Source organism: Gossypium hirsutum, chromosome A01 (assembly GCF_007990345.1).
Source record: "Gossypium hirsutum isolate 1008001.06 chromosome A01, Gossypium_hirsutum_v2.1, whole genome shotgun sequence".
NCBI lineage: Eukaryota > Viridiplantae > Streptophyta > Magnoliopsida > Malvales > Malvaceae > Gossypium > Gossypium hirsutum.
Window position 1 is genome coordinate 108,536,682 of NC_053424.1, and position 20,880 is coordinate 108,557,561.

General features: G+C 35.8%; 1 non-coding gene across 1 annotated transcript; it reads left to right on the forward strand.

Annotated features, from left to right (window-relative positions):
• Positions 1-6,455: 6,455 nt before the first annotated feature.
• Positions 6,456-6,562, forward strand: LOC121206568 (small nucleolar RNA R71). Its single transcript, XR_005901632.1, has one exon. It is a non-coding gene; the product is annotated as a small nucleolar RNA R71 (small nucleolar RNA).
• The last annotated feature ends 14,318 nt before the right edge of the window (positions 6,563-20,880 follow it).

Sequence of the window (20,880 nt, forward strand, 5' to 3'; positions counted from 1 at the left end):
AGCACGACCATGTTTCCAGGCTATGTGGTCTATCTTAGCTCATATGATGCTTTTGTTCCCTTTTCCCATGGTCTTGTGCATGGTCGATGGGTCACTTGACCATATCGCCAGGTCGTGTGATCTCACTTAGATCATGTGTGTCACAAAAAACTTAGCTCCAACAGTCACACGTTTTGTGACACGCCCGTGTGTCCAAGCCGTGTGGGGTCCTTGTTCGCTTCTCCCATGCCCATACCAAGTGGCGTTGTAACACCCGTAACCCTTCTCCGTAAATAGATTAGGGTCACAAGCATTACTACTAAATCGATCATAATTAAAATGTAAGCTATTTCATTCAAATCACAGTAAAAATTATGCATACAGTCTTAAATACGAGTTTACAGGTCCCTAAAAATGATTTTAGAACTAACAGGAGATAATTTGAAACAATTCTAGAAGTCTAGGGTGAAATCTCAAATAGCCTAAAAACAGGGGACACACGGCCGTGTGGCCAGGCCTAAAAACAAGAGCTAGCTTGTTGGTATTTTAGCAAGAATATAAAAGACAGAAAATATGAAAGAAAGATATATTGGTTGCACACTATAATTTGTTATGTTGTTCATATTATATAGCAAAATAAATAACAAAAACCTGTAAAACCTACTCTTAAAATAATGCCACAAACACTTAACTTGCTCTTAAAATCATGTAAAAAAATTTAAATCCCTAAAGACTTGGTCTACAAGCCTATTATTAAACAAGTCTAAGGTACATCCTCAACAGTCCTGCTTGTCTCAGTAATTGCAAAAACCTAATTTATTTCTTAAAACTTTAAATCTAACTTTTGAAAGAGCCTTGTTTAACATATCTGCAATTTTATCTTTAGTCTTGCAAAAAATAAACTTGATTTCATCAATCTTATGTTCTTCTTTCAAATGATATCTATCAATCTTGTTTTACCAGGCCCTAGAAGTTTGTTTAAGACCGCAGGAGGCCATACTTAACATGTAGACTTTATCCTCCTTCTCAACTTCTTTAGACTCAGCAGACTCAAATACACCAACATTACAGCTTTCATAAATTTTAGATAAAGATCTTGTGTCACGAATTGGAACATCATCGATGTTGTCATCAAAGTACTGAGGAGTCTCTAACAATTGCTTCATTGTTGACTTCTCCTCCATTAGATTTAAAGCAAAACCTTTCGCTCTCATTTTTACTTCGAATACATGTCTGCCTTTTGTACCTTTGATGAAGCACCATTTGTCTTCAAATATGATCTTGAATCTTTTTTCAATCAACTACCCAACACTTCAAAGATTTCAGTCAATGTAAGGCACATATAGAACATTAGTTATGTGTTTCAAACCTATTAAACTTTCAATAACCATTGTTCCTTTTCCCTTAACTAGAATAAACTCACCATTTCCAATTTTTATTTTGGAAATGATAGTTTTATCAAGTTCTTTGAAAAGTGTTGGGTCATTGGTCAAGTGATTTGTGCAGCCGCTATTAATCAACCAAGAATCATTGGGGAAACATGTCGCCACAAAAAAGAATTCATCTTGTTGTTGCGTAATAGATGTTTTTTCCTTTTCATGTTGTTGAGACTTACAAACCTAATCTATGTGCCCAATACTACCACATTTTTTGCATTTGATATCAGGCCTCCACCAATATTTTTTGGCAAGTGATTTCTCTTCTTACAATGTGGACATGGTGGACATGTCTTGTTGTTGTTATTATTGCTGGTCTCATCTTTAATTTTCTTATTTTTGACTCATGAATTTTCAAACTTTGCTTGAAAAGCACCTTCTACTAATGCTTCTTGTTTCATCTTTCTCCTTTGCTCTGGAGCCTGCAATGCATTCATTAATTCTGCCAAGGATATACTTGAAAAATCCTTAGATTCTTCTAATGAAGAAATTTTAGACTCATATTTTTCAAGCAAAGTGACAAGAATTTTTTACACTATTCGATCATCAAAAAAATCCTTACCCAACAATCTTACCTTGTTTACCATGCCCTCCAACTTGTCATAATAGTATTTAATGGTTTCTATCTCCTTCATTTTCATCATTTCAGACTATTTGATCTAATTGAGCACTTACATATTTTTTGTTCTTTCATTGCCCTAATATTCTTTCTTGAGATAGTCCCAAATTTTTTTTGCTAACCCCAAATTCATGATTCTTGTAAATATTTTGCTTGAAACAATAGAGAAAATACATGCTTTAACTTTGGACTTCCTTGTCTTATTCTCTTTGTGAGTCTTCAGTTGATCCATTATTGGATTTGCTGGCAAAGATGGAACATCATAGTCTTCTTCTACTGCTTCCCAAAGATCTATTGCATCAAGATAGACTGCCATTCTAACAGCCCAAGCTTGATAGTTACCACCATAAAAAATTGGAGGACCAATATGAGAAAACATTATTTAAATTTCCATGTCTAAAGCTTATGTGTTTCTCTCAACTCACAGATCCCTTAAGATAAAAGCTCAGATACCAATTGTTGGTATTTTAGCAAGAATATAAAACACATAAAATACGAAAGAAAGATATATTGGAAGCACACTATAATTTGTTGTATTGTTCATATTATATACCCCTAAAAAAAACTGCAAAACTTACTCCTAAATAACATGCCACAAACATTTAACTTACTCCTAGAGATAGGACGACATAAATCTATCGGATTAGAGTCAAATCGAATAAGGGAATCCATAGATCGAGTTAATGTGACAATAAGGGTTTTAATTAGAAAGAAATTTCAATTAATCAATCTAAAGTCAGCTGTTCTTAGTCTCGATAGAGATATTAACATAAATTAGGGATTTCTACGGATTAAGTTAAGTGAATAAATTGTCTAATTCAGAAGTAATAAGTGAAGTCTAGGTGGATTCTTCCTTGGGTATTGTCTTCTCTATTGGTTTTTCCTAAAGTATTTTTCAAACTTCATCTTTGTCGTAATCTTAGTTAATTAGATAAATAGTTTTAGTTTAAAAACACACTTTAATTATTAGGCTAGATAATAAAAAGATAGTAATTACTAGTACTTTTAGTCCTTGTGGATACGATATTTTTGGTCTCACCATAACTATACTACTGTTCGATAGGTGCGCTTGCCTTAAGTTGAATTTTTAGTTGGTTTCACGACCATCAGTAATAAAACTATAGTCCGAAAAAGAAGATTCCCTAACACTAATTATAACAAAGACTAGAATAATAGAATAACGTAATAAAAACATAACGAAAGTATTAAAGAATAGAAAGTAAACAAAAATAGATGGAAGCTAATACTAACAATAATTAAATAGAAATAAAGCAAAAACAAAACAGAGAACTAGAATAAAGTAATAGAAATAAGAATATGAAAAATAATCATACTAATGCTCAACAAATAGAATGAATAATAACAATAATAATAATGAAGGTTAGTAAAAACTAAGTAAAGAAAAATATACTAAAATTAAAATGGAAGAATAAATAAGAAATAAAAAAGAAATAAATAGATAAATAATTGAAATAAAATAGTTGAGGGTAAAATAGGAAACCACAAGCAGTGGTTAGGGGTGGGAACGGTGGTGGAGGGATCTGTTCGGGCCGACGGTGGGGAGCAAGGGCGGGGCAGGGTCGTGTTCTGTTAGTGACTAGTGTGGCGTGAAGGTGGGTGGAGAGGGAGTGGGGTTTGGGTAGGAAAAGAAGGGGAAGGAAAGGGTGGGCTGGCGGTGGGGCACAGGCTATTGGTGTCGACTACGAAGGGTTGGTGGAGAGGGGGAGCACGGGCGTGGGAAGGGTTCTTGAGGACTACGGCGGTTAAGGGAAGGCGTTTTGAGGAGGAAGACAAGGGTGAGGTAAAGTTAGGGTTTGAGGATTAAAAAGGGGACACGGTCGTGTGAGGCCAGTATTGGGCTACACGCCCGTGTCACAAGCCCTTGTGGCTCGCGCCTAGCCCGCGTTTATCGCAAAAATTGAATGCCCAATCGTCACACGACCTAGGGGCACGCCTATGTGTCGGTGCTGTGTGGTTCACGTGGCCGTGTCGTATAGCCGTGCTCCATGCCCTTCACTTCTTCCATGCCTGTGTGGTACTTCACACACCTGCGTGTCTGAACACATGGCCATGTATCTTGCCCGTGTGGCTCCCTGACTTATTTAAAATTTGAAAATTTAGCTCCATTTTTCACACGGCCTATGACACGCTTGTGTCTCATGGCCGTGTGCTTTACACAGCCGTGTCGCATGGCTGTATGGATCAAATTCATGGTCGTGTGGCTCGATACTTGGGAAATTTTTAGCCCTGTTTCCACACGGCCAAGGACACGCCCATGTGTCCAGGCCTTGTGGGCCACTGTACCTGTATAAAAACACTAAAAATAGCTAAAATAAACTAATTAGTGGTGTTAGTGCTCGAGTTTCCTCTTGAGAAGTGCTTATTTAGAGTCTAAGCTCGACTTACCTCTCATTTGCATGATTACGGTGGATCACGGAGTCGAGACTCCTCTTTCTCACTATGAATTCTATTATCCACATAAAGTTTAAGTCGAGTAATATTTACTTTAAAAGTGCCAAATTGAGAATGATTTACTTCGACTGTACCGTATGGGAAAACATTTAGTACCATGAAGGGAGTTGCTTCGTTTGTATTAAGCTCTGAAGTAGCAATTCGGGGATCCTTTTCATCAAACAATACTTTATCCCCAACTTTAAATTGCATTGTTTCATCCCTACGCTTATCGAAGTGTCACTTTGATTCATCGTGTGCTTTTGATTTCTCCTTGACATGTGTTCGCCATTCGTCTAGTTCATCGATCTGAAGCCTTCGTTCTTCATGAGTCGCTCTATTTTTATTACATGGATTAGAATGAGGCTCCATCACATTCTTCCTAGGGGAGTCCTGAAAAGGAGTTTGAGTTACAACATTATTCAAGTTAATAGAAATTAAACAATCGTCTCGATTACTAGGTATTTTTGCAGAGTCACGAGCTTGAAACTTAATCGTGTCATCACCTACACGAAGTATCAATTCACATGTGCCAACATCAATGATAGTTCTAGCAGTTGCTAAAAAGGGCCTTCCTAATATTAAAGGTACATCACTATCCTCATCCATGTCTAGAATAACAAAGTCAACTAGGAATATAAATTTATCAATTTTGACAAGCACGTCTTCAATAATACCCTTAGGAAATCTAATTGTTTTATCATCCAATTGAATGCTCATCCTAGTTTGTTTGGGTTTCCCAAGACAGAGTTGTTTAAACATTTTATAGGGTATGACATTAATACTTGCTCCTAAATCACCCAAACCATTGTTAACGTTTAAACTACCAATTAAGCAAGGAATCGTAAAACTCCCTAGATCCTTCAACTTGTTGGGTAGCCTATTCTGTAGAATGGCTGAGCAAACTATGTTCAACTCCACATGCGATGCATCATCCAACTTCCGCTTATTTGCTAAAAGCTCCTTTAAAAATTTAACTGTGTTTGGCATCTGCGAAAGAGCTTCAATAAACGGTAAGTTAATATGTAATTTCTTTAATAATTTAAGAAATTTACCAAATTGTTCATCCGTGTGGTCTTTCCTGGTAGTACTAGGGTATGGCACACGAGGTTTATATTCTCTACCTATCGGTTTTTGCTCATTGTGGTCCACCTCATCCTTACCTTTACTTACCACAAATCCTTGCATCAGTTCTGGTTCAGGTTCAACTAACCCTTCTTCATCTCGAACAGTAATTGCATTAAGATGTTCCCTTGGGTTAGTTTCAATATTACTCGGCAAGCTACCTTGTGGTCGTTCGAAAATCAACTTAGCAAGTTGTCCTATTTGAGTTTCGAGCCCTTAAATCGACACTTTCTAATTCTTAAGCATTGTTTCGGTATTCGAAAACGAGTTTCTGACACCGAAATAAATTTTGTGAGCGTCTCTTCAAGGTTTGGTTTTTTCTCTTGTTGGTAAGGTGGTTGTTGGTAACCTGGAGGATGTTGTGGTCTTTGATTTCCTTGACCACCCCACGAGAAATTGGGATGATTCTTCTAACTTGCATTATAAGTGTTACTATACGGGTTATTTTGAGGTCTAGAATTATTACCCATATAGTGGATTTGTTCCTTCTCGGTGCTAAGATTTAATGATGGATAACCTGTGTTATGTACTTCTCCTCTATTTGAATCACACCTCATCACTGGGTGTACCTGAGTAGAACCATACAAACCATCAATCTTTTTATTTAAAAGTTCCACCTGGTTGGATAGCATAGTGACTGCGTCGAGGTTGAAAACACTAGCAGCTTTCGTTGGCTTCGTTCTCATGACTTGCCATTGATAGTTATTCAGTGACATCCCTTCAATAAATTCGTAAGCCTCCCAGGTGTTTTGTTGTTTAGTGTTCCACCAGCGGCTACGTCGATAAGTTGCCTTGTTGAGGGGTTCACACCATTGTAAAAGGTCCGAACCTACAGCTATAGAGGTAACCCATGGTGAGGGCACCTTCTTAATAAGTCCTTGTATCTCTCCCATGAATCATAAAGAGTTTCTAAATCCATCTGCACAAAAGAAGAGATATCATTCCTCAATTTAGCCGTTTTAGCCGGCAGAAAATATTTAAGTAAAATTTTTTCGGTCATTTGTTCCCAAGTAATGATTGACCCTCGTGGTAATGAGTTTAACCACTGTTTAGCTTTGTTCCTCAGTGAGAATGGAAACAATCGAAGGCGAATGGCATCGTCAGAAACGCCATTGATCTTAAAAGTGTCACAGAATTCTAGAAAATTTGCTAAATGAGCGTTTGGATCCTCGTCCTACAAACCATCAAACTGAACAAACTATTGTATCATTTGAATTGTGTTAGGTTTCAGTTCAAAATTATTTGCAGCAATGGCAGGTCTAACTATACTCGATTCAGCTCCTGTTAAAGTAGGTTTAGCATAATCATACATAGTACGAGGAACAGAATTCTGATCTACTGGGTTTACAACAGCCACTGGAGGTAACAGATTATTTTGATTATCAGCCATCTCCTCAGTCGTGGTTTGAATATCGTCCTTTTGCCCTTCCTCTATGTATCGTAGGCTTCGCCTTATTTTTCTTCAGTTTCTACGAGTTGTGCTTTCGATTTCACTATAAAAAAGTAGAGGTCCTGACGGGTTTCTTCTAGTTATAAACTATAAAAACCTGCCAAAAGTAAATAAAAGAAAATTTTAGTAATTTAAGAAAAATTAAAAATTAAATTAAATTTCAAATAAAAAAATGGCTAAAGTAATAAAAATTAAGCATTCCTAATATCTTAGTCCCCAACAACGGCGCCAAAAACTTGATGGTCGCTAAACTAACTAAAAATTTGACTTAAGGTAAGCGCACCTATCGAACAGTTGTATAGTTATGGGGAGACTGGAAATATCATATCCACAAGGACTAAAAGTACTAGTAATTACTATCTTTTTATTATTTAGCCTAAAAATTTAGGGAATGTTTTATCTAAGACTAATTATCTAATTAACTGAAGTAGCGACAGAGATCAAAGTTGAAAAACATACTTTTGCAAAATCGATTGAGAAGACAATACCCAAGAAAGAATCCTCCTAGACTTCAGTTCTTACCTTTGAATTAGACGATTTATTCACTTGACTTATTCCGTAAAAATCCCTGATTTATTTTAATATCCCTTTCGAGACTAAAAAAACTAACTCTAGGTTGATTAATCGAAATCTCTTTCTAATTAAAACCCCTATTGTCGCATTAACTCGATCTATGGATTCCCTTATTAGATTTGACTCTAATACGGCAGATTTATGTCGTCCTATCTCATGGATTACATGCAACTCCGCTTAATTATGAATGATCTACTCTTAAATAGAGACGTTTACTCCAATGAATAAGCACATCAAAAAACTGAATTAATATCCTGGAATATTAAAGCAAGAATTAAAACTCACAATTAAGAATAAGAATAAGTATTTATCATATAAATCAAAGAGTAATAAGATTCATTTTAGGTTTCATCTCCCTTAGGTATTTAAGGAGTTTAGTTCATAATAATGGAAAACAACTTAAAGTATGGAAAAGAAAAAAACATAAAGAAACCCAAAGAACTTCTAGGAAATTGGATGGAAATCTTCAGTCTTGATATAGATCTTGTCTCCGAGGTGATTTTGATGGCTGTTCTTGAGCACTTTTCTGCCTTCTACTCTGCGTGTCCCCCTTTAATTCTCTTCTAGGGTGTTTATATAGGCTTTAGAAAGCTTCAAAACCCTCAAACGTGTCCTTTTCTGAGTAGAACTAGACTTGGGCTCGATAGGGACACAGCCGTGTGCCATGCCCGTATGAAGGTGCTCAGGCCTTGTGCAATTCTGACTTGGATTAATGTCAACACGGTCATGACATACGAGTGTGTGGTCTACCTGTGTGTTACACACGGGCGTGTGGATCACCTGTATGGAAGTTCCTAGGCCATGTGAAACACTAATTGCCCAATTTGTCCATTTTTGGCCTGTTTCTTGCTCTTTCCGCCATTATAAGCTCTCCTGAGTATAAAATATGAATTTAAAGAATTAGGAGCATCGAATTAAATAAAACCTAGGAAAAATCATCCATAAAAATGCCAAGCATGGGGTAAAAATATGTATATATTACGGCTTATCAATTCTAGGATATTAATTCAGGTTTTTGATGTGCTTATTCAATGGAGCATAAGTCTCTGTTTAAGAGTAGATCATTCATAATTAAACAGAGTTGCATGCAATCCTAGAGATAGGACGACATAAATCTGTCAGATTAGAGTCAAATCTAATAAGGGAATCCATAGATCGAGTTAATGCGACAATAGGGGTTTTAATTAGAAAGAGATTTCGATTAATCAACCTAGAGTCAGTTGTTTTTAGTCTCGATAAAGATATTAACATAAATCAGGGATTTCCACAGATTAAGTCAAGTGAATAAATCGTCTAATTCAGAAGTAATAAGTGAAGTCTAAGTGGATTCTTCCTTGGGTATTGTCTCCTCCATCGGTTTTCCAAAAGTATTTTCCAACTTTAATCTCTGCTGTAATCTTAGTTAATTAGATAATTAGTCTTAGATAAAACACTCTCTTAATTGTTAGGCTAGATAATAAAAAGATAGTAATTACTAGTACTTTTAGTCCTCCTGGATACGATAAATTCGGTCTTACCATAACTATACTACTGTCCGATAGGTGTGCTTACCTTAAGTCGAATTTTTAGTTAGTTTCACGACCATCAAAACTGTTATTTTGAGGGACTAAAATGTGAAATAAATGAAATGTATGGACTTTTATGAGAGCTATGAAAATTTGGCTAAGCTTGTGTATAAGCAACTTTTGTGTATTTTGTGATTTTGTGAATTAGGGACTAAAGAGTCGAAATATGAAAACGTGAAGGCTAGTTTGCAAAATGCTCTAAATATGTGTATAAGGATTGTTTTGAATGATTTGAGGAATAAAAGGGTTAATTTTGAATACATATAGATCAAGAAAAGAGGAATTCGGATTTAGACCGAGGGAAGTCAAATATTATAGAATAAACGATCGAGTCGACAATTTCGAGTACAAGGTAAGTTCATACGCAAAATAAGATGTTATAAGTATGTTTTGACGTTTTTATTATACACTGATTGTATATTTATTTAGTTTGGATGAATATGATGATAAATCAATGGTATTTGGCACTAAGTGTGCGATTTGAATTAGCTTCGGCTACTTAAGGCACTAAGTGTGCGATACCGAAATAGCTTCGGTTAATTGAGATGGCACTAAGTGTGCGGATGTTAAAACATTGGTGATCTTTGGAAAGTCTTAAAATATCCGAACAAGAGGTGAGATGAAAACGAATGAATACTAGAATGTTCAGGTAAGTATAATACCTATGTGGTAGATGGTAAAATTGCATAAACGTTAATTGATTTGGTATAAACATATGGATTGTGCTGGTATAGATTTGATAGATGATTTGAGAAATTGTAAGTACTTATGTATTAATGATTTTTGGTACAAGCTTACTAAGCTTTTGAAAGCTTACTTTGTGTTTGTTTGCATTGTTTTATAGATACTGACGCTACTGTAAGCTCGGGGATCGTCAAGGATCGTCACCACACTATTGAACCTCATTTTGGTATTTTGAAATTGTATATTTTGAAGTATGGCATGTATAGGCTAGAAGTTGTGGGATTATGTTTTGTGATGTATATATTTAGCCATGTGATTTTTCTAGTTGGTGTTTAAACTCATATTTGATAATGGTTTATGGTATGTGATGTTAATATGCAATTGTGATATGTTTTAGTTGGTAAGTTTTGGTAAGTTTAGCTTGAGATTGACTGATGTATAAATGATGAATGTTTTGGCATAAAATTGGCTGAAATGGTGGTGCATATATGCTTGTTTCTTTGCTTATAGGTTGACCCAAATTTGGGGTGGCAAATTGGCTATTCAAATGGACTATTTTTGTCCACATAGGTATAGACACGGGCATGTGTCTCGGCCGTGTGCGACACACGGCTATGTTGTAAGGCCGTGTGTCCCCTGGGGTACCTTATAATTGTAAGTCAGGGCCAAACACGACCAAACCACACGGGCGTGTGATAGCCGTGTAGGCTCAACCACAGCCAAAGAACACGGGCGTGTATTGTAGCCGTGTGAGCAAGTCAGTAGCTATGCCCTGTTTTGACACGGATTAAACACACGGGCGTGTCCAAGGCCATGTGAGGAACACGGCCTGATCACACGGGTGTGTGACCTTTGAAAAGTTGAAAATTTTTATAAGTTCTGAAACTTTTATATATTATCAAATTAGTTCCGGATACAAGTTTAAGTATTGTGTACTCAATTTTATGTTCTTAATGAATGTGAATGAATGACATTTATTGTAATGATTTGATATTTGATATACGAATATTCTGAATTGTGTTGTGGGTTAAGTAATGCCTCCTAAACTATTACGGGGACGGTTACGGGTTAGTGGTGTTACATTTAATTGGTATCAGAGCTATGGTTTAGTCGGTTCTAGGACTACCATAGTGTTTGTGAGTCTAGCTATACATGTCATATTTATGAACTGTGATAATGTGATGAATCCTAACATTAAAATGTGCTTTTATATAGCAAATGGATCCCGAAAGAGCCGTAGCAGACAATGTTGAAAGCAATGCGCCTGCTCCCGCGCAAGGAACGGTGCCATCTAATTCTCAACCGGCTACGAGTAGCTGTGGTGGTGAGGCTAGAAAAGCCTTCTATCAGATGATGAATGATTGGTTCACCCAATATATTAGAACCAATCCTGCTATACAACAATCTCCACTCCCAGTTAATCCTTCTCAAACTCCTGTTATGCCACCAGTGAATCCGATTCAGTTAAGTCGACCATTAGTTGATAAGATTAGAAAATATGGGGCTGAAGAGTTCCGAGCTACAACGAGTGACGATGCTGAGAAAGCCGAATTCTAGTTAGAGAACATGGTAAGAGTGTTTGATGAATTGTCTTTGAGTCCCGAGGAATGTATAAATGTGCTGTTTCCCTTCTGCGAGATACGACGTACCATTGGTAGAAGACTTTGACATCTGTGGTTCTGAGTGAACGGGTTACTTGAGATTTCTTTCAAATTGAATTTCGAAAGAAATATATCAGTCAGAGATTCATTGATCAGAAACGTAAAGAGTTTCTTGAGATTAAACAAGGCCATATGTCTGTCACAGAATACGAGTGAGAATTTGTAAGGTTGAGTCAGTATGCCCGAGAATGTGTATCTTCAGAAGCTATAATGTGCAAAATATTTGAAGATGGTTTGAACAGAAATATTCGTTTGTTAGTCGGGATTCTAGAAATCAAAGAATTCATTGTACTTGTGGAACGAGCATGTAAAGCTGAAGATCTTGGGAAAGAAAAAAGAAAAGCTGATTTTGAAGCTAGAGAGGTGCGAAAGAGATCATCGGGCAAATCATTTCAATCTGGATCAAAGAAGTTTAGAGATGAAAGTAGTCGTTCAAAGACTAGTGTGGGACATTCGAACAGAGATCGTGTTAGATCGCAATAGAATTTCAAATCTTCAGCTATGTCTGTTGCCAGTGTCGATAATGCAAAGAATGAAAAGCCTGAGTGTGATCAATGTGGAAGACGACATTTCGAAGAATGTTGGGGAAAAAGTAATAACCGAGCTTGTTACATTTGTGGTTCAAGAAATCGTTTTATAAAAGATTGCCCAGATTTAGTTGAAATAGATAATGTTCAGAATCCGAGGCAGAGTGGTAATGCTTCTCGTGGTAAGCCTCTCAGAAATTCAGGAAATATAAGCGGTAGTCAAAAAGGAACAAAAGACATAGCTGTTAGATCTGAGGCTCGTGTACCTGCCAAAGTCTATACTATCTGAGCTCGTGAGGAAACTTCATCGCCAGATGTGATTATGGGTACATTTACTCTCTATGATACTTCTGTGATTGCTTTGATAGATCCTGGATCAACACATTCGTATATATGCATGAACTTAGTGAAAAGTAAGACTTTACCTGTAGAGCCTATTGAATTTGTAATTAGAGTTTCGAACCCCTTAGCCAGATGTGTTCTGGTTGATAAAGTATGCAAGAATTGTTCGTTAATGTTTCGAGACACTTGTTTTCCTGCTAATCTGATGTTGTTACATTTTGATGAGTTTGATATAATTCTAGGTATGGATTGGTTAACTTTGCATAATGCTGTGGTGAATTGCAAACGGAAAACTATTGATTTGAGATGCAGGAATAATGAAATAGTCAGAATTGAATCTAGTGATTTGAATGGATTGCCTGCTGTAATATCTTCGATGAAAGCTTTAAGTATTGTGAGAAAGGGTTGTAAAGCTTATTTTGCATATGTGACTGATTCGAGAGTGTCAGAAAAGAAAGTTGAATCAGTGCCTGTTGTGTGTGAGTTTCCTGACGTATTTCCTGAAGAACTTTCGGGATTACCTCCAGTTAGAGAAATAGAATTTGGTATTGAAGTGGTACCTGGTACTACTCAGATTTCAGTAGCTCCGTACAGAATGGTTCTGACCGAGTTAAAAGAATTAAAGTTTCAGTTGCAAAAGTTGACCGATAGAGGATTTACTAGACCAAGTTTCTCACCTTGGGGTGCTCCGATTCTATTTGTGAAAAAGAAAGATGGTACAATGAAAATGTGTATCGATTATTGTCAGTTGAATAAAGTGACTATCAAGAATTAATATCCTCTACCCTGAATTGATGATTTGTTTGATCAGCTGAAAGGAGCTGCTGTGTTTTCGAAAATAAATTTGAGATCAGGCTATTATCAGTTGTGAGTGAAAGACTCAGATATTCCGAAAACTGCTTTTAGAATGAGGTAGGACCACTATGAATTCTTAGTTATGCCTTTCGGATAGAATAACGCACCTGCTATCTTTATGGATTTGATGAATAGACTTTTTAGATCGCATTTAGATCAATTTGTTGTTGTATTTATTGATGACATATTGATTTATTCACATGATGAATCTGAACATGCTGAGCATTTGAGATTAGTGCTACAGATTTTGCAAGATAAGTAGTTGAATGCGAAATTTAGTAAATGTGAATTCTGGTTGAGAGAAGTGAGTTTTCTAGGCCATATTGTATCAGTAACTGGTATCCGAGTTGATCTGACCAAAATTTCAGCTATTCTGGATTGGAAACCTCCGAGGAATATCTTTGAAGTCGGTAGTTTTCTGGGACTTGCTGGTTATTATAGAAGATTCGAGAAAGGTTTTTTGATGATTGCGACTCCGTTATCAAAACTGCTACAAAAAGATGTAAAGTTTGAGTGGTCTGAAAAGTGTCAGAACAACTTTGATTGGTTGAAAACTTTGTTGACTGAAGCCCCGGTATTGGTACAACCCGAATCGGGTAAAGAATTTGTGATTTACAGTGATGCTTTATTGATTGGTCAGGGATGTGTTTTGATGCAAAAAGGCAAAGTCATTGCTTATGCTTCGAGACAGTTGAACCCGCACGAAAAGAACTATCCAGCACACGATCTTGAATTAGCTGCGATTGTGTTTGTTCTAAAAATTTGGCGTCAATACCTATTCGGCGAGAAATCTCACGTATATTCTAATCATAAGAGTTTGAAAGTATTTGATGACTCAGAAAGATCTAAATCTACGACAGAGAAGATGGTTAGAACTGCTAAAAGACTATGAACTTGTGATTGATTATCATCCGAGAAAAGCTAATGTCGTTGCTGATGCCTTGAGTAAAAAATCGTTGTTTTCTTTGCGTGCAATGAATACTCGTTTGATTTTATCAGATGATGGTTCAGTTTTAGCCGGATTAAAAGCATGACCTTTGTTCTTACAGCAGATTATCGAAGCTTAGAAGTTTGATAATGAAATTTTAGCTAAACGAGCTCAGTGCGATGTAGAGTCTGATACAGAATTCAAAGTTGACAAAGATGATTGTTTGAGATTCCGAGATCAAATTTATGTTCCAAGAAATTCAGAGCTAATTCAGATGATTTTGAACGAAGCTCATAATAGTCGTTTATTTGTACATTCGAGTAGTACGAAAATGTATAATGATCTGAAACAACATTATTGGTGGTCTAGAATGAAAAGAGATATCTCTGAATTTGTTTCTAAATATTTGATCTGTCAGCAAGTTAAAGCGGAACATCAAGTGCCATCGGGATTGTTACAACTGATTATGGTTCCAGAGTGGAAATGGGATTGAGTGACCATGGACTTTGTTTCGGGTTTGCCCCTATCTCCGAGAAAGAAAGATGCAATTTGGGTTGTAGTTGATCGTTTGACGAAATCAACTCATTTTATTTCGATTCGATCCGATTACTCGGTTGATAAATTAGCTGAGTTATATATTTCTGATATTGTGAGATTGCATGGTGTGCCATTGTCTATAGTATCAGACAGAGATTCGAGATTCGAGATTCACATCACGATTCTGGAAGAAGTTGCAAGATGCTCTAGGTACTAAATTGTACTTCAGTACTGCTTTTCATCCGTAAACGGATGATCAATCTGAGTAGATTATTTAGATACTCGAGGACATGTTGAGATGTTGCATTCTTGAGTTTGAAGGTACGTGGGAACAATATCTACCTTTAATTGAATTCGCTTATAATAATAGTTTTCAGTTCAGCATTAGAATGGCACCTTACGAAGCTTTATATGGTCGCAAATTTCAGTACACATCTGTATTGGACTGGACTCAGCGAAAATAGGATTCACGGGGTTGATTTGATAAAAGGAACTGAACAGAAAGTGAAAGTGACTCGAGATAGTTTGAAAGCAGCTTCCGATCGTCAGAAATCATATGCAGATTTCAAAAGAAAAGACATTGAGTTTGAGATCGGCGATAAAGTGTTTTTGAAAGTGTCTCCGTAGAAGAAAGTGCTTCGATTCGGTAGAAAAGGCGAATTGAGTCCGAGGTTCATTAGGCCGTATGAGATTATCGAGCATATTGCGCCGGTAGCATATAGATTGTTGTTGCCACCAGAGTTAGAAAAGATTCATAATGTGTTTCATGTATCGATGCTTTAACGATATAGATCCGATCCTTCGCATATGATTCCTCCGTCTGAAATGGAGATTCAGCCTGATATGACTTATGAAGAAAAGCCAATCCATTTTTTAGCTCGTGAGGTTAAAGAACTGTGAAATAAGAAAATTCCGTTAGTTAAAGTGATGTGCCAGCGACATGGTATAGAAGAGGCCACATGGGAGCCTGAAGATATTATGAGATAGTTATATCCGAATCTATTCAATGGTAAGATTTTTAGGGACGAAAATCCCTATAGGAGGGAGAATTGTAATAGTCTGGTTTTGACCCTAGTCGGAATAGTGGTTTCGGGACCACATATCCTAGTCAAAAAAATGTTTAAATTGTATTTTCTGTGCTTATTATAAGTGAATTGACATGAGTGAAAGTCTCATGTTCAATTTAATCGTATGTGTGTTCAATTTGTTAAAAGGACTTAATCGCATAATTTGTAAAAGTTGTATGCTACTTGTTTAAAGTGCCTTTTTGACTTGGCTTTGTACATGAGAGGTCCTTATGTTGTAAATGGACCATTGAACTCATTAAATGACATTAGAGGACATTAGTTGGTGGAATTTATAATGAAATAGCTAAGGTTAAAATAGTCATTTGAGTAATATTATGTGTTTTAATAAAGAAATCATAAAATGGCCATGCAATATCATCTTTGTTGGCCGATTATTTGAAAGAAAAAGAATAGAAAAGATCAAGCTAGGGTTCGGCTGAAATTTGGTGATTAAGGTATGTATTGAGCTCAGTTTTGATGATTTTTATGTTTTTGTAATCGTTCCTTCGAATACTAACAAGCCCATGCCTCAATTTTTGATTTTGATGATAATTTTGAAATGTTCCATGGATGGATTCATGAGTTTTGTGATGTTATAATATGAAATAATAAAGTTTGATATTTGGTTTACATGATTTGTCTTTGGATTTTTTATGAAATTGAGTATTTTGGGATAATTTGTAAAAACATGTTATTTTGAGGGACTAAAATGTGAAATAAATGAAATGTATGGACTTGTATGAGATCTATGAAAATTCGGCTAAGCTTGTGTATAAGCAAATTCTGTGTATTTTGTGATTTTGTGAATTAGGGACTAAAATGTCGAAATGTGAAGGCTAGTTTGCAAAATGCTCTAAATATGTATATAAGGATTATTTTGAATGATTTGATGAATAAAAAGGGTTAATTTTGAATACATATAGATCAAGATAAGAGGAATTCGGATTTAGACAGAGGGAAGTCGTAGATTATAAAATAAACGATCGAGTCGACAATTCCGAGTACGAGTTAAGTTCATACGCAAAATAAGATGTTACAAGTATGTTTTGATGTTTTTATTATACACTGATTGTATATTTATTTAGTTTGGATGAATATGATGATAAATCAATGGTATTTGGCACTAAGTGTGCGATTTGAATTAGCTTCAGCTACTTAAGGCACTAAGTGTGCGATATCGAAATAGCTTCAGTTAATTGAGATGGCACTAAATGTACGGAATTATTATAGCATCGGCTAATCTTTAAAGCACTAAGTGTGCGGATGTTAAAGCATTGGTGATCTTTGAAAGTCTTAAAATATCGAAACAAGAGGTGAAAATAAAAATGAATAAATACAAGAATGTTCAGGTAAGTAAAATACTTATGTGGTAGATGGTAAAATTGCATAAACATTAATTGATTTGGTATAAACATATGGATTATGTTGGTATAGATTTCATAGATGATTTAAGAAATTGCAAGTACTTATGTATTGATGATTTTTGGTACGAGCTTACTAAGCTTTTGAAAGCTTACTTTGTGTTTGTTTGCATTGTTTTATAGATATTGATGCTACTGCAAGCTCGGTGATCGTCAAGGATCGTCACCATACTATCGAACCTCATTTTGATATTTTGAAATTGTATATTTTGAAGTATGGCATGTATAGGCTAGAAGTTGTGGGATTATATTTTGTGATCTATATATTTAGCCATGTCATTTGGCTAGTTGGTGTTTAAACTCATATTTGATAATGGTTTATGGTATGTGATGTTAATATGCAATTGTGATATGTTTTAGTTGGTAAATTTTTGTAAGTTCAGCTTGAGATTGAATGATGTATAAATGATGAATGTTTTGGCATAAAATTGGCTGAAATGGTGGTGCATATATGCTTGTTTCTTTGCTTGTAGGTTGACCCAAATTTGGGGTGGCAAATTGGCTATTCAAATGGCCTATTTTTGTCTATACGGGTATAGACACGGGCGTGTGTCTCAGCCGTGTGCAACACACGGCTATGTTGCACGGCCGTGTGTCTCCTGGGGTACCCTACAATTGTAAGTCAGGCCTGAACACGACCAAAGCACACGGGCGTGTGGCTAGCTGTGTGTCCCAAGTCAGGCTCGATCACAGCCAAAGCATACGGGCATGTCTTGTAGCCGTGTGAGCAAGTCAGTAGCTATGCCCTATTTTGACACAGCTTAGACACACGGGCGTGTCTAAGGCCATGTGAGGCACACGGCCTGATCACACAGACATGTGACCTTTGAAAAGTTGAAAATTTTTATAAGTTATGAAACTTTTATATGTTATCAATTTATTTTCGAATGCAAGTTTAAGTATCGTATACTCGATTTTATGTTCTTAATGAATGTGAATGAATGACATTTATTGTAATGATTTGATATTTGATATACAAATATTCTGAATTGTGTTGTGGGTTAAGTAATGCCTCCTAACCTATTCCAGCGACGGTTACGGGTTATGGGTGTTACACCATATTGATTGAATTAAACATATCAACATCACAAGTATTCATAGGCATGTTCATAACAACAACAATAAAATTAAAAGGATAAGAAACAAGAATCAAATTCGATTTTTCTCCAAGGCTTGACTAGCTCCGCTCCTCCTTCTCCGCTTGTTCTTGTTGAACCGAGGCTTCCACAAACACTTGAATGTTGCTTCAAACAGTGGTTGAAGGACTCTTTGCCAAGAGGTGAAATCGGCAAGGGAATGGGAAGGAAAATGAAGAAAAAAGGAAGGGTTTTGAAGAGAGAGAGTGAGAGAGAAGTGAGAGGATGAGAGGTTTTGAGGTGTGCTTGAAATGAGCAGCCAAAGGGGGTAGTTATAGGTTGAGATGGCTGCTAAAGATAGCAAAAATCAGTAGCCATAGACTCCCTCCATGACTGGCCACACATGTGGCAAGTTTGAAGGTTTCAAACTTGCTATTTTAAGGTAAGGACAAATCTAAGAAGGCATAATAATGGAGGGGTTTGAATGCAAATTCAAGAAGTCTTCAAGGGCTGTTTTACAAGCCAAATAATCAGCCAAATAAACTGATTGGGTCAGCATGTGGGACGGTTTTGGGCCACCCAATGCTAGGTTGGATCAGTTTTCTCAGTTCAGCTCAACTGGGCCTCTTTTCATAATTAATTAATAATAATTATTTAACCCAAAATTAGTTGGATTAAAATTAAAATTAATTATATTATGAATTAATATTCATAATTTGGACCATCTTAGGCTGAAAAATTAATTCACCTTGATGCTTCAAAATTGCTTCTCGATTTTGTGCTTCTAGCAGTGTCTGTCGAGCCAATTTTTCCCCCCTTTGTGCGAATCTGTCGAAAATAAGTCAAAATTAATCAAAATTTATTATTGATGATCATTTTATGAATCACTATACTAGACTACGATCACGACTAAGGCAAGCACACCTATCGAATGACAGTATAGTTATGGTGAATCCAGAATATCGTATCCATAAGGACTAAAAGTACTAGTATTAACTATCTTTCTATTATTTAGCCTAAAATAAAAGGGATTTGTTTTAATCTAAAATTAACTAAACTAATTAACTAATGAATGCGACAGAGAGTGAAGGAAATAATTGAATAAACCAATTATAAAGACAATACCCAAGGAAGAATCCACCTAGACTTCACTTATTATTCTGACTCTGAATTAAATGATTTATCCCCTAGTCTTGATCTGTAGAAATCTTTAAATTATGTTAATGTCTCTTTTGAGACTAAGAACAACTAACTCTAGGTTAATTAATTGAAATATCTTTCTAATTAAAACCCCTATTGCCGCATTAACTCGATCTATGGATTCCCTTAGTAGATTTGACTCTAATCTGACAGATTTATGTCGTCCTATTTCTAGGATTGCAATCAACTCCGCTTAATTATGCTAGATCTACTCTTAAACAGCGACTTTTGCTCCACTAAATAAGCACATCAACTTGAATTAATATCCTGAAAATATTAAAACAAGAATTAAGAACACATAATTAAGAATAAGAATAAGTATTTATCATTAAATTCAGAACAATAAATAATAAGATTCTTCTTAGGTTTCATCTTCCCAAGGTATCTAGGGAATTTAGTTCATAATGTAAAAGGAAGACATCTCAAATTTAGAAAAAAACAACAAGACATAAAAAACCCAAATAAACTTCGAGAGAAATTTGAATGGAGATATTCAATCTTGAAGTGGATCTACTTCTGAGATGATTCCAACGACTTCCTTTGAGTAATTTCTGCTTTCTGCTCTACGTGTCCCCTTAGGTCCACTTCTAGTATGTATTTATAGACTTTAGAATGCTCAGAAACCCTAAAAATTGGCTTTTTTTTGCGTGTTTGGGAAATAGGGAGCAATATCGACACAGGCTGCCACATGGGCATGTGGCTATCTCCTGTGGCTCACATGAGCGTGTTCTCAGCCTGTGTGGAATTCGTCTTGGTCGTATGGATCTTTCAATCAGCCCATTTTGTCCGTTTTTGGCCCGTTTTCTAGTCCTTTTGTTCCCCTATGCTCTCCTAAGTATAAAACATGATATTAAAGGATTAAAAGCATCTAATTCACTAAATTATATGATAAATCATCCAAAAATATGCTAAGTATGGGATTAGAATGTGTTGCTTTTATGGTTTATCAAATATCCCCACACTTAAGTGTTTGCTTGTCCTCAAGCAAAATCCTCATCTCACAATTAAAATTAAACTCTCCTAATTCATAATTCCCATCAATAATGTTTTATCATAATTTCATAAATAATCATACATTGATAATTCAACTAAAAAAGCACTAAATGCTCAAGTAATCCAAGTCTACCATTTTTAAAGCATGAAAAATATAGGTATTTTCCCTTATCTAAATAATTACTTTTAATTCAAAAATTAACAATAATTGACATCCTCACTAAAGATTCACTCAAATCACTCAAAGTGTTTAAGGTTCAAAAATTAAGCACTCAAAAGTCAAACATGAAAGATTATTACCATAAACTTGCATGAAAATCAAATCTCCACCACCAGAAATGAGATGATACACAAATCAAAAGGTTTTTAAAGGGTTGTAACGGGGCTTAGA